At 44.4% G+C, this 14,377-nt stretch overlaps 1 protein-coding gene across 2 annotated transcripts in view; it reads right to left on the reverse strand.

The window, feature by feature from the left end:
• The window catches only part of LOC117412335 (ATP-binding cassette sub-family B member 6), a 101,270-nt gene that overhangs the window by 77,462 nt on the left and 9,431 nt on the right, over window positions 1-14,377 (reverse strand). The window lies entirely within an intron of this gene.

Here is a 14,377-nt window from a genome sequence, read left to right on the forward strand (position 1 = left end):
ACTATCCGGAACTGTCGCTACAGGCCAGCACTGAACCCAGACAACACTGCACCATTGTGCACAAATACATTGTATTTTCATCACAAGCACAATAACAATCACTCTGGACTTGTGAACATGTGTTTTTGTGTGTTTCATTAATTACGAACTGTGTCTTATTATTTTGGGACTGCAACCCGTTGTTTTTGGAACAGTGCAATATACATTGCTGTGTATGCCTGGGATTATTCTTTGTGGTTGCCAGACCGGGATTATAAAATAAAACCTGTTTGGATCGTGAACTTTGTTGTCTTTCTTCTGTTTCACAATCACATCACCACTACACCTGCGCACTGCAAACCACTTTGCCACAAGAGACTACCAAAGTTTTCGTACACTGTGTTGTATGTGCTCCATGCGCTGCCATTGCTGGTAGTGTCACGTGAGCTGTTCAGTGTGTTGACTTGATATGTAAATAAATCCTGTTGCCTGGGGGGCGTATCAACTTCAACCTCCGTCTCAATCTCCTGTCTGTCACTCAGCACCGAATGCACGCACGCACATGGCACAAGCATTAATACCCTATATCTTTCTAAACAAGGGATTTAGGATTTAGGGGAGCTCCGGTAAAGGCGCTCTGCGTGGAGTGCAGGATGCGCGCTATAGCCTGGACGTCGCTGGTTCGAGTCCAGGCTATTCCACAGCCGACCGTGGACGGGAGCTCCCAGGGGGCGGTGCACAATTGGCCGAGCGTCGCCCAGGAGGAGGGAGGGTTAGGTCGGCCAGGGTGTCCTCGGCTCAACGCGCACCAGCGACCCATGTAGTCTGGCCGGGTGCCTGCAGGCTTGCCTGTAAGCTGCCCAGGGCTGCGTTGTCCTCCGACGCTGTAGCTCTTCGATGGCTGCATGGTGAGTTCGCAGTGTGAAAAAAAGAGGTCGGCTGACGGCACACTCTTCGGAGGACAGCGTCAGTCACTCCTACTGCTATTATGTAACTTTTCAGGCTCTCGTTCAGTTAAGGTAGAAATATAGGGCAGGATTTTCAAAAGTTTGTAAATGATAACTCCAGTATTAATCAAGAAATCGGTATGTAGCATTGATTTTGGCATTTTCAAGTGGTCGTTGTGCCTATTTCGTTATTAAATAATCGTCCTAATGCGATTTCCAAAATTATGTTAATTTGCGAAATAATGTAAATATCTTAACGAGCCGACACAGAGACAGTGTGTACAGGACCAGGGTTAATTTCTTACAGACTACCTCAATAATTCAATATTTGTAATTATGAAAATATTTTTGCCTTTGCTATACTTGTTGTTACGAATGAGATGTATTGACTTATTTTATCGCTTGTAACCTTATGGAATGTTCCCCTTATCTAGTCGTTGAGTCGGGAGTTGGTTCCAGACCCTCACAATTAAGAACATAAGAACATAAGAAAGTTTACAAACGAGAGGAGGCCATTCAGCCCATCTTGCTCGTTTGGTTGTTAGTAGCTTATTGATCCCAGACTCTCATCAAGCAGCTTCTTGAAGGATCCCAGGGTGTCAGCTTCAACAACATTACTGGGGAGTTGGTTCCAGACCCTCACAATTCTCTGTGTAAAAAAGTGCCTCCTATTTTCTGTTCTGAATGCCCCCTTATCTAATCTCCATTTGTGACCCCAAGTCCTTGTTTCTTTTTTCAGGTCAAAGAAGTCCCCTGGGTCGACACTGTCTATAACTTTTAAGATTTTGAACGTTTGAATCAGATCGCCGCATAGTCTTCTTTGTTCAAGACTGAATAGATTCAATTCTTTGAGTCTGTCTGCATACAACATGCCTTTTAAACCCGGGATAATTCTGGTTGCTCTTCTTTGCACTCTTTCTAGAGCAACAATATGCTTTTTGTAATGAGGCGACCAGAACTGAACACAATATTCTAGGTGAGGTCTTACTAATGCATTGTGAAGTTTTAACATTACTTCCCTTGATTTAAATTCAACACTTCTCACAATATATCCAAGCATCTTGTTGGCCTTTTTTATAGCTTCCCCACATTGTCTAGATGAAGACATTTCTGAGTCAACATAAACTCCTAGGTCTTTTTTATACATTCCTTCTTCAATTTCAGTATCTCAGTGATATCTGATATTTATAATGCACATTTTTATTGCCTGCATGCAATACTTTACACTTTTCTCTATTAAATTTCATTTGCCATGTGTCTGCCCAATTCTGAATGCTGTCTAGATCATTTTGAATGACCTTTGCTGCTGCAAGTGTTTGCCACTCCTCCTATTTTTGTGTCGTCTGCAAATTTAACGAGTTTGCTTACTATACCAGAATCTAAATCATTAATGTAGATTAGGAATAGCAGAGGACCTAATACTGATCCCTGTGGTACACTACTGGTTACCTCGCTCCATTCTGAGATTTCTCCTCTAATCAGTACTTTCTGTTTTCTACATGTTAACCACTCCGTAATTGTCACAAAGACGGCCGGAGTGGGTGGCGTCAGACCAGAAGCAGGAAATAAACAGACAGAGATTTGGGGTTTGGTGAAGCTGAGCGAATGCTTACGCTCAGCATTTAATAACAGAACAGAAAATAAAAGGTTTCAACAGACAAAAACACTGGACACGGCACTATACGCCAAAATAAAGAGACAAACAAAACAGACTAAACAGTGAACAGACAAACGGACAAACACGGTGAGTGAAAACACTAATTACTTTACTTTCTTTTCTCCTCTCTCTCCCATTCTCCACTCACCGAACACCCAACCACCAGTGAGTGAAAACATGCAGCTTTTATGCAGTTGTACCAAGACTCGATTGCTAGTCAATCATTCAATTGGAATCTCGGTACAACTGCACGTGAATTAATTAAAGTGCAATTCCCCGTACTCACATATTATTACTTTTTACTTGCACGTGACGTGATGTGCCATCCCCGTGCCTAAATACAAATACACAATTTACACACACGTGAAACACAGACCCGCTTATATCCCGTGTACCAATGCTTATACACCAACATTTACACACAACACGTAACATATAACATACACAGGGGGGCACTTTGCCACACTAATCCATGTGCATGCATTTCCTTGAACCCCAACTGCGTTCAGTTTGAGAATTAATCTTTTATGCGGGACTTTGTCAAAAGCTTTCTGGAAATCTAAATAAACCATGTCGTATGCTTTGTAGTTATCCATTTTCAATGTTGCATCCTCAAAAAAGTCAAGTAGGTTAGTTAGATATGATCTCCCTTTCCTAAAACCATGCTGACGGTCTCCCAGGATATTGTTACCATATAGGTAATTTTCCATTTTGGATCTTATTATAGTTTCCATAAGTTTACATATAATAGAAGTCAGGCTTATTGGTCTGTAGTTACCTGGTTCGGTTTTGTCTCCCTTTTTGTGGATCGGTATTACGTTTGCTATTTTCCAGTCTGTCGGTACAACCCCTGTGTCAAGAGACTGTTGCATGATCTTGGTTAGCGGTTTGTAAATAACTTCTTTCATTTCTTTGAGTACTATTGGGAGGATCTCATCTGGCCCAGGGGATTTGTTTATTTTAAGAGCTCCTCGTCCCTTTAACACTACTGCCTCTGTTATGCTAAAGTTATTCAAAATTGGATAGGAACAGGTCGACATGTCGGGCATGTTGTCCGTGTCCTCCTTTGTAAAAACCTGTGAAAAGTAATCATTTAATATATTTGCTATTTTTTTTTCTTCATCTATGATTTTGCCATTTGTGTCTCTTAGACATTTAACCTCCTCTTTGAATGTTCTCTTGCTGTTATAATATTGGAGAAATATTTTGGAATTGGTGTTAGCCCGTCACAAAGACGGCCAGAGTGGGTGGCGTCAGACCGGAAGCAGGAAGGAATTCAAACACAGACAGACGGTGATGAGCTGAGTGCAATGGCTGCACTCAGCGTTTATTAACAAATAAAAGGTTTTAACACAAAACAAAACAGGACACGGCACTGGTAGCCAAAAGAAACATATAAACAAAACGGACTAAACAGACAAACGGTGCACGGAGACAAACAAACACGGTGAGTACAAACAACTATTATATTTACTATCTTTACGTTCTCCTTCTCTCTCACCCGTTCTCCACTCTCGAACACCCAACCCTGAGTGCAAGAAATGTGCGTCTATATATACTATTGTGCTGGGATTCAATTACTAATTAATTATTCACTTGAATCCCAGCACGTGAATTAATTCTGTGCAACCCCGTGCTCACATATTACATTTAACCAGCACGTGAAGTGATTTGTGCTCTCCTCGTGCCTAAATACAAATCTACACTTTTTAAATACACGTGAAACACAGACCCGTTTATATCCCGTGTACCAATGACTATACACCAACATTTACACACGCAACATACAACACAACACACACAAATACACACAGGGGCGGGGCGCATTGCCACATATACCCCCCCTTGTGCGCAGCACACATGGCCTCAACGGCCACCTCCCCCCTTAAAAACCCAGCAGTCCAGGACAAAGTCTCGGGCTGGGAAGGGAGGCTTCAGTGGGCCCATGGCTGGCCATGCTGTCAGCACCCCTGCCGGTAGTGGCACGGCTGACAGCCTGTTGGTCCCGTCCTGCAGCGAAAAAGCTGCAGGGGCAGGTGGTCCCCCGACCTCCCCCTTCTTCGTAGCCGGCAGCTCCCTCCTGTGGGGCTCCGGCCACAAGACCTCCTGCAGCGAAACTGCTGCTGGGGAAAGTGGTCTCCTGACCTCTCCCCCTGTCTTTGTAGCCGGTAGCTCCCTTTGGTGGGGCTCCGACCACAGTACTGCCGGCAGCGAAGAAGCTGCAGTGGGAGCAGGTCTCCGGACCTCCCCCACGATCTCCGGCAGCGAAACTGCTGCAGTGGGAGCAGGTCTCCGGACCTCCCCCACGATCTCCGGCAGCGAAACTGCTGCAGTGGGAGCAGGTCTCCAGACCTCCCCCACGTTCTCCGGCAGCGAAACTGCTGCAGTGGGAGCAGGTCTCCTGACCTCCCCCACGATCTCCGGCAGCGAAACTGCTGCTGGGGTTGGTGGTCTCCAGACCTCCTCCCCCTTCTTCGTGGCCGACAGCTCCCCTTTCTGGGGCTCCGGCCACCGTACTCCCCGTGGTGGAGGTATGGGAAGCAGAGACAGCTCCTGCTGTTCTGCTTCTGGCAGTGGCAGAGGCAGAGGCAGCTCCTCTGCTCCTGGAAGTGGCAGAGGCAGCTCCTGCTCCTCTGCTCCTGGAAGTGGCAGAGGCAGCTCCTGCTCCTCTGCTCCTGGAAGTGGCAGAGGCAGCTCCGGCTGCTCTGCTCCTGCCGATGTAGGTGGCGGAGGCAGAGGCAGCTCCTGCTCCTCTGCTCCTGGAAGTGGCAGAGGCAGCTCCTGCTGCTCTGCTCCTTCCGGTGGAGGTGGCGGAGGCAGAGGCAGCTCCGGCTGCTCTGCTCCTGCCGGTGAAGGTGGGAGCAGCGTGTAGTCTCCTGCCGATGGAGGTGGGAGCAGCGTGTAGTCTCCCCCTTTTTCAGGGGACTGGTGCTGCTCTGCCTCTCTTGCAGCGGACTGGTGCGGCTCTGCTTCTGAAGGGGAAACCAGCAGGCATTCTTCCTCTGCTGGTTGTGCTGGGGAAACCAGCAGGCATTCTTCCTCTGCTGGTTGTGCTGGGGAAACCAGCAGGCATTCTTCCTCTGCTGGTTGTGCTGGGGAAACCAGCAGGCATTCTTCCTCTGCTGGTTGGGCTGGGGAAACCAGCAGGCATTCTTCCTCTGCTGGTTGTGCTGGGGAAACCAGCAGGCATTCTACCTCTGCTGGTTGTGATGGGGAAACCAGCAGGCATTCTTGCTCTGCTGGTGAAGGTGGGAACAGCTGCCTCTCAGGCTTCGGATTCCCGCGGTCCCCCCGTCTGGGCGCTGGACGCTCGCGGTCCCCCCGTCTGGGCGCTGGACGCTTGCGGTCCCCCCGTCTGGGCGCTGGTTCCTCCTCTTCATACTGGGTGGGGCATATGGCTAACGTGTGCCCATAAGCCCCACAGCCAGGGCATAACTCTGCTGCGAGGTTCTTTAAAAAAACCTCCCAGCCATCATCCTCGACCTCCTCCCTTTTGGGCTGTGGACGCCCCGACTCCTCCCTTTTGGGCTGTGGACACTCGGGTTCCTCCCACTCAGGCGTAGGACGTTCGGGTTCCTCCCACTCGGGCTGTGGACGCTCAGGCTCCTCCCACTCGGGCTGTGGACGCTCAGGCTCCTCCCACTCGGGCTGTGGACGCTCAGGCTCCTCCCACTCGGGCTGTGGACGCTCAGGCTCCTCCCGCTCAGGTACTGGAGAGGGCAGCGACTGCTCCTCTCCCTCTTGCTCACTGGAAGGCATCCCTCCCATGTCTGCAGCTAGGTAACCCAGCACCACAATGGTGAGGTCACGAACGGATGCCGGGTTGTGCTGTTGCTCCCAGTCCTCCCATCGTTTCCCATCTCGCATCTGCAGTGCGTGAATAACCATGGGGAGGTCACTGGCGAAGTTCCCCTCGGGGTGCACCAGCCAGTCCCATATTTCCCGGGACGGTGGGGAACCCGGTGGCAGTGGGGGTAGAGGGGTGGCTACTGCCCCGTTGTGGCTGTCCTCCTCCCAGCCCGGCATGCAGGATGAGGGCTGCAGCTGTTGTTGTTGCTGCTGCTGCTTCTGCTGCTTCCTGCAGCTCTTTCTTCCCATCCTCGCTTTACTATTTTTTTTTTTTTTTTTTTTTTTTCACAAAACCCCCTCTCCTGGTCTGACGCTTGGAGGCGCTATTATCCCACGATGACACCACGTGTCACAAAGACGGCCAGAGTGGGTGGCGTCAGACCGGAAGCAGGAAGGAATTCAAACACAGACAGACGGTGATGAGCTGAGTGCAATGGCTGCACTCAGCGTTTATTAACAAATAAAAGGTTTTAACACAAAACAAAACAGGACACGGCACTGGTAGCCAAAAGAAACATATAAACAAAACGGACTAAACAGACAAACGGTGCACGGAGACAAACAAACACGGTGAGTACAAACAACTATTATATTTACTATCTTTACGTTCTCCTTCTCTCTCACCCGTTCTCCACTCTCGAACACCCAACCCTGAGTGCAAGAAATGTGCGTCTATATATACTATTGTGCTGGGATTCAATTACTAATTAATTATTCACTTGAATCCCAGCACGTGAATTAATTCTGTGCAACCCCGTGCTCACATATTACATTTAACCAGCACGTGAAGTGATTTGTGCTCTCCTCGTGCCTAAATACAAATCTACACTTTTTAAATACACGTGAAACACAGACCCGTTTATATCCCGTGTACCAATGACTATACACCAACATTTACACACGCAACATACAACACAACACACACAAATACACACAGGGGCGGGGCGCATTGCCACAGCCCCCTTAGCAATATTGATTTCTATCTCTCTCTTGGCCTTTCTAACTTCCTTTTTGACTTGTGTTTGCAGTTCCAAGTACTCTTTCTGTGTGCTTTGTTTTTGGTCCTTTTTAAACGCTCTGTAAAGTGCCTTTTTTCGTTGAATATTTTTTTTAATTGATCTATTAAACCATTTTGGCCATTTTGTTTTAGATTTAGATTTGTCTACTTTTGGGATGTAATTGTTTTGAGCCTCTAGTACTACATTTTTATAAAACAGCCATCCTTTTTCTGTGGATGTTTTCTCTATTTTACTCCAATCTACTTCTGTTAGTCTCTATTTCATACCTTCATAGTTTGCTTTTCTAAAATTGTAAACCTTAGCTTTAGTCATTACTTTTGGGGTTTTAAAAAATATTTCAAATGAGACCATGTTGTGGTCTGAGTTTGCCAATGGCTCTCTGACCTCTATTTTAGTTATTCTGTCTTCATTATTTGAAAAGACTAAATCAAGGCATGCCTCCCCTCTAGTCGGTGACTGGACAAATTGCGTTAGGAAGCAGTCATTTGTCATTTCCACCATTTCAATTTCGTCCGTCGTGCCCCCCATCAGGTTTTGAAATCCCCCATTAGTATGGCTTCTCCTTTTCTACATGCATTTCGAATGTCATTGTATAACAGATTATTTTGCTCAGCATCTGAATTTGGCGGTCTATAGCATGCTCCTATTATTATGCCCTTTGAATTTGTGTCCATTATTCTGACCCATATTGATTCTGCATTGTTTTCTTTGTCCTGATTTAACACCTGGGCTTCAAGATTATTTCTTATGTATAGCGCTACCCCTCCGCCTCTTCTGTCCTGCCTGTCTTTCCTATATAGTGTGTACCCACTAATATTATATTCGTCTCCATCAAACTCAGACAACCAAGTTTCTGTAACACCTATCACATCGTAGTTACTTGTTAGTGCAGTAGCTTCAAGTTCTAACATTTTGTTTCTGAGACTTCTAGCATTAAGATAAATACATTTAACCCTTTGCGGTCCATTTATTAATCGCGTGTCAGGCACGCCAGGTCTAATTAATTTTCACACGCGCAGTTAATTTTATACGCGCTGTTTAAAAGTATTTTTTTTCACAGTCAAACGGGTTTAAATGGCCCTGCATATCAACAAAGCACACACTAGGCATCTCCAGCCCTGCCCCACCCTTTTGTTTGCTATAGCGTTCAGCTATGTAAGAAATAAATAATAATAATAATAATAGTCGTACATACCGATCGATCATCTCCAGATCACTCGTTTTATCACCAAACTCCTCAATAATGCAATCCAAGTCATTATTTTATTACTATAACATCTGAAAAAAGCTCTGCAAATGTCCATGATAGTCTCAGTGCGCTGACGCACTTAGCCAGCTTGTTTACTATGGACGCCCATTATCTGATACCTGATACCATGTATGACTATTCATGAAATACGCCTTTTTTTTTTTTTTTTTTTTTTTTTTTCGACTTGTCTCGGCTCCTGTCGCTCCCACTCGGCAATTGAATGGTTTTCTCGGCTTTTTCCGGAGAAAAAACGACTAAACACCCGTTTATTGCGTTGCTATAATGATGTCGGACCCAGTCCGACAAAGGACCTGTGAGGAATAATTGCAATGTCGGACCCAGTCCGACAGTGGACCGCAAAGGGTTAATAGTTGTCTTACCTGAGTTGTTGCCCTTGTTTTGATGTGGTCTCCCTTCTGTTTTTTTTGTTTTCTCCCCCCTTCCTTTCTAGTTTAAATGCTTCTGGACCTCCTCAAGGATCCTTTCTCCGAGTAGATTGGTTCCCTTTCTGTTTAAGTGCAGTCCGTCCCACCTATATAGATAGTCCTTGTTGTAGAATGTGCTCCAATGTTCAAGAAAGCTGAAGCCTTCCTGTGTGCACCACGATTTCAGCCATGCATTTTGATTTTGTATTTCCAGCTGTCCATATGGTCCTTTGCAAGGTGCCGGCAGTATCCCAGAAAATACCACAGTTTTGGTCTAGTCTTTTAATTTCCTTCCTAGCTCTCTGAATTTGTTTTGCAGGGATCTTGGCCTGTCTCTTCCAATGTTGTTTGTACCGATGTGGACGACTACTACCAGGTCGTCTCCTGTTCGTTCTAGGAGCCTGTCCACATTCTCAGTGATGTGCTTGACAGAGGCTCCTGGAAGGCAGCACACTGTTGTAGTAAGGGGGTCTAAACTGCGAAATGAACTTGCTGTGTTTTTCAATATGGAGTCCCCAACAATCATGACCTCCCTTCTTTTTGCTGCCTGGCCAGCACTGTTTATAGGGTCCTGGATGTTGTTTCTTTTCATTCACTTGGTGTTTGTTTTGTTCATCTAAATGTTGAAGTGGCTCAAATTTGTTGGATGTCTGGATTTCTGGTGGTTGTGTTTGACGAAGTTTCTTTTTTTCCATGCTTCTGCCTATCTGAACCCAGCTGTTTCGACTCTCTTCCGTCTCCCTGGTGGCTTTCAGTCTGCTAGGGGTGCAGACTTCCATGTATTGTGGGTGTGTCAGCTCCTCAAGTTCCTGTTGCTGTCTCATTTCCTCCAGCTCCTTTTCTAGCAGGCTTAATCGCTGAATCAAGTCCTGGATCGTGCGGCACTTTACACAAACTTGGTTGACCTCTGTTGGGTTTTCTCGGATTTCCCACATCATGCAGTTGTCACAGATTACCTGCATGATGTGGGAAATCCGATATGACCTGCGACAATTAATTTTTTTAACGATAAATGCTTTCATTAACAACCTCATCGACTCAATTTCAAAGCATTAACGAATTGACTTAACACATTTTGTTTGAAAATCACTTGCTACTAAAGCTCTCGTTACTATACCACGAGCTTGATACAATAACACTGGGATCTATGAGGAAACACATTTCAATGCTGCTTTCCAAAGGCAAACTCTACATTGGACCACCAACAGGTTCATTCATATTCACTGAAGTTCCTTCTGCCTGTTCAGAACAAAATATAAAATCTCAAAAAAAATACAAGACGACACTTTTTTTTCAGAGACCCCTAGTGACAGCAAAGTCATCCTGGCACGGGTATAAGCCAGAACACAAAAATGCTGTTGTGCCTGCCTGTAAACGGAGTGAGCGTTTGTTCTTAATCCTCACTGTCAGGGAAGAGCAGCTTCTCCTAGCCAGTGCTTCACTGCTTTTTCTGCAATGCTTGGTTAAAAATCAATTAGAAGTATGAAATTCGGTAAAAGCGGAGTCATTCAGATTGTCTCTGAAACTGGAAAAGGACTGAACTCTCCATTGTTTACTTTTAGTTAAAGGGATGCCTTAAAATTAGTTAAAATCCTGTTTCAAAACATGTTTCAGCCACCCACAACTCAAAAACTGTGAGGTGTCTAAACATGCCGTTCAACACAGAAACAGTCCTCTAACAAAATGCAAACCTTTTGGCAATCCGAAGTGAAAACAATGTTAAATTAAAAGTGATATTAAGGTTTTAAAAATGTAATCTGGGCATGCACAGTTTATTCAACTGTATTTTAAAATTCCAAAACACAACCATCCCTGTCAGTTATCAGTCTCAGAACTAAATGAAATAGATGATAACACTGTGAGCTTTGTCAGAATGTATAAAACAATCTGCATTGCATTGAATACAGATTCATGTGCTATTTCACTACAAGCTGTATTTCATGTGCTCAGTTATGAAACAGCGTCCCCTCTCCATTGAGCATGAGTAAGCTTCAAAATGCTTCTAATTCATGTTTATTCTGATAATATGCATTGTACAGAAACATAATAAATGTGACTTCAATATTAGAACAGTTTAAGAGTTCTTAATCTATGCAACCAAGGTAGTCTGAATACAAACTCTGGACATGGGAAAGTATATGCTATGTACGTTGTTGTTATTGTATTATGCTATGTACGTTGTTGTTGTTGTATTTTGAGGATCTATTTGCAAGCTTTTAATCAGAACTAAACTAGTAAACTGCTGCCTGAGCCTTGTGTGCTGTGTTTATTATTTAATATCTCACTCTTCAGGTGTACACCAATAAACATGAATTACAATGAAACTACCAGCACTAACATCATGTCATGCACATCTTGCACTATCATCACGTCTTGCACATGCTGCACTCTCATCACGTCTTGCGCATGTTGCACTCTCATCACGTCTTGCGCATGTTGCACTCTCATCACGTCATGCGCATGTTGCACTCTCATCACGTCATGCGCATGTTGCACTCTCATCACGTCATGCGCATGTTGCACTCTCATTACTTCTTGCGCATGTTGCACTCATCACGTCTTGCGCATGTTGCACTCACATCACGTCATGCGCATGTTGCACTCACATCACGTCATGCGCATGTTGCACTCATCACGTCTTGCGCATGTTGCACTCTCATCACGTCTTGCGCATGTTGCACTCTCATCACGTCTTGCGCATGTTGCACTCTCATCACGTCATGCGCATGTTGCACTCTCATCACGTCATGCGCATGTTGCACTCTCATCACGTCTTGCGCATGTTGCACTCATCACGTCTTGCGCATGTTGCACTCACATCACGTCAAGCGCATGTTGCACTCACATCACGTCATGCGCATGTTGCACTCATCACGTCTTGCGCATGTTGCACTCACATCACGTCTTGCGCATGTTGCACTCATCACGTCATGCGCATGTTGCACTCTCATCACGTTATGCGCATGTTGCACTCTTATCATGTCATGCGCATGTTGTACTCTCATCACGTCATGCACATGTTGCACTATCATCATGTTATGCACATGTTACACTATGTTTTTTTATCGTCGACACAACTGTACTTGCAGAATAAGAAGATGTAGCATGTTGATTTAAACCCCATTATAAATAATATTAATTGTGCTTCATTCAGCTCTTGGCTTGAGCCCCATCTAGTTAATAAATAAATAAGCCAGCTGTAATAAAATAAAATGGGGGAGGGGGAACCTTAAAGCACAGTTGTTAGTGTTGCAGGGGGGGACCTTTAGGGACAAGCAAAAAAAGATCCTGTGGTGGAAGGGACATGGGTTTTGTTCGCGATCGTCTGCAAAAAAACTAGAGTCTCCGTGTATAGCAGTTAAGTGAGCCGTCTGAGGCATTATACTTTGCTTTGATTCATTGTATTATTCAGGTTTGGGAATATATGGACATCGAGTGAGTTTATGTTGTGTAAAATGAGTCTTTATTTAGTTGAAAACTTGTATGCAGCTGTGACTGTGCCAATAAACCGAGAGAGTCGTGAATTTCCTTTTGATGCCTTTGAACCTTCATTACTTCTACGAAGTCTCTGGGTCGGGTTAAAGAACAGGGACACCTTAAGCCGACAACGCATAGTACTACCAGAAACAGCGACTCCAGACCATACAGGCTACAAAGAAATAAAGGTTCCGATGTAATACTAATAATAATGATCAGACTTGACTTCATCCCGATATAGAGGTAAACTAAGTGTTACATACATACGCACGTAAAGACAGGCGGACAGACACCTCTATGTCATCAGTAACGATCATGAATAATGTGTGCTAATCAGGCAGTGCAGTTCAAACACAAAGCAAAATCAGGTGGGCTCCTGAGTGGCGCATCCGGTAAAGGAGTGCAGGATGCGCCCTATAGCCTGGAGGTTACCGGTTTGAGTCCAGGCTATTGCACTGCCGACCGTGGACGGGAGTTCCCAGGTTTTTATAGTACAGCAATATTAACATTCTACCTAGTACTTCAGAACAGCAGTGTACTGGGTATTTTACACAATAGAAAAATATGAATTACGCATGATATTTAAACTTAATGCGTAAAGAGCATGCTAAGCATATGCTTTCTGTACTTCGGTGGTTCCTGGCATCTCAGTGGTCAATTGTGAATATACTGCAAGCAGTACCTAGAGAATGGATCATACAAATACTGGGACAAATAATTGTAGCCAGCCTGGGAATTGCCAGAACAACGTGACCAAGAGGTCCGGGTTGTCAACTGAATGTAAATCAATATAATAAATACAATCTTCTGTGTTTGGAGAGCCGGGATGCTTTATATTGCTACAGCAAAGCGATCAGTAAGGAATACACTATTCTTGTTTGTTTATTTGCATTCAATCAATCAATCAATCAATCAAATTTATATTGAATATAGCACCCCATATACACGGAGAGAGTCTCAGGGCGCTTTACATAGTCAGCAAAGGAAGAAGCAAAAAACAAACACTATAAAATCTGCAAAAAAAAAATTACAAAAACAGAAAAAAACAATATACTACAATAAGAATTTTAACTAAACACCTGATCAAACAAAAATGTTTTTATATGTGTTTTAAAAAGGGGAAGAGAGTGGATGCTTCTAATGTCCCTAGGTAGGGAGTTCCAGTGTGGGTGCTAGATGTCTAAAAGAATGCGATCCATACGTGGCAGTTCAAACAGACGGGACACTAAGTAGGTCAGCCTCCGCAGACTGCAGGATCTGACTAGGAACATAATGGAGAATGAGATCAGAAAGATAGGAGGGTGTCAGACCATGTAATGTTTTAAATGTAAGCATTACATGGCCTGGCACCCTCCTGCATTAGTGCAGTATCAGAACAGATTTTTTTTAAATATTAGAAATATATAATATGTGCATGCAGGCCTTTTGCTAAGTATATCTATTATTTATTAAAAACGAATATTTAACTACTTTCTGTTTGTGCTCTTCCCTAATCATCAAGAAACAAATTAAAGTCAAGGATATACTTTTCTGATTTTTGGGTATTTTTATGTGTGCATGTTTGTTAAAAAAACTGTGACTATTATTTATGATAAGTTTCCATATTTAAACATCTAGAATCTACTTAAAGACCCTAAATAACACAGCTTTGAGAAGTGCTTCAGAGTGTCAGTGTCCCCTCCCATGCACTGCAGTGACCAGCTGCCCATGCTCACTGCTGGACAGCAGCTCAGCCAGCTTTACTCTGTTGCCATCTGCTGGCTTGCAAAAGGGAC

Source organism: Acipenser ruthenus, chromosome 10 (genome assembly GCF_902713425.1).
Source record: "Acipenser ruthenus chromosome 10, fAciRut3.2 maternal haplotype, whole genome shotgun sequence".
Classification (NCBI taxonomy): domain Eukaryota; kingdom Metazoa; phylum Chordata; class Actinopteri; order Acipenseriformes; family Acipenseridae; genus Acipenser; species Acipenser ruthenus.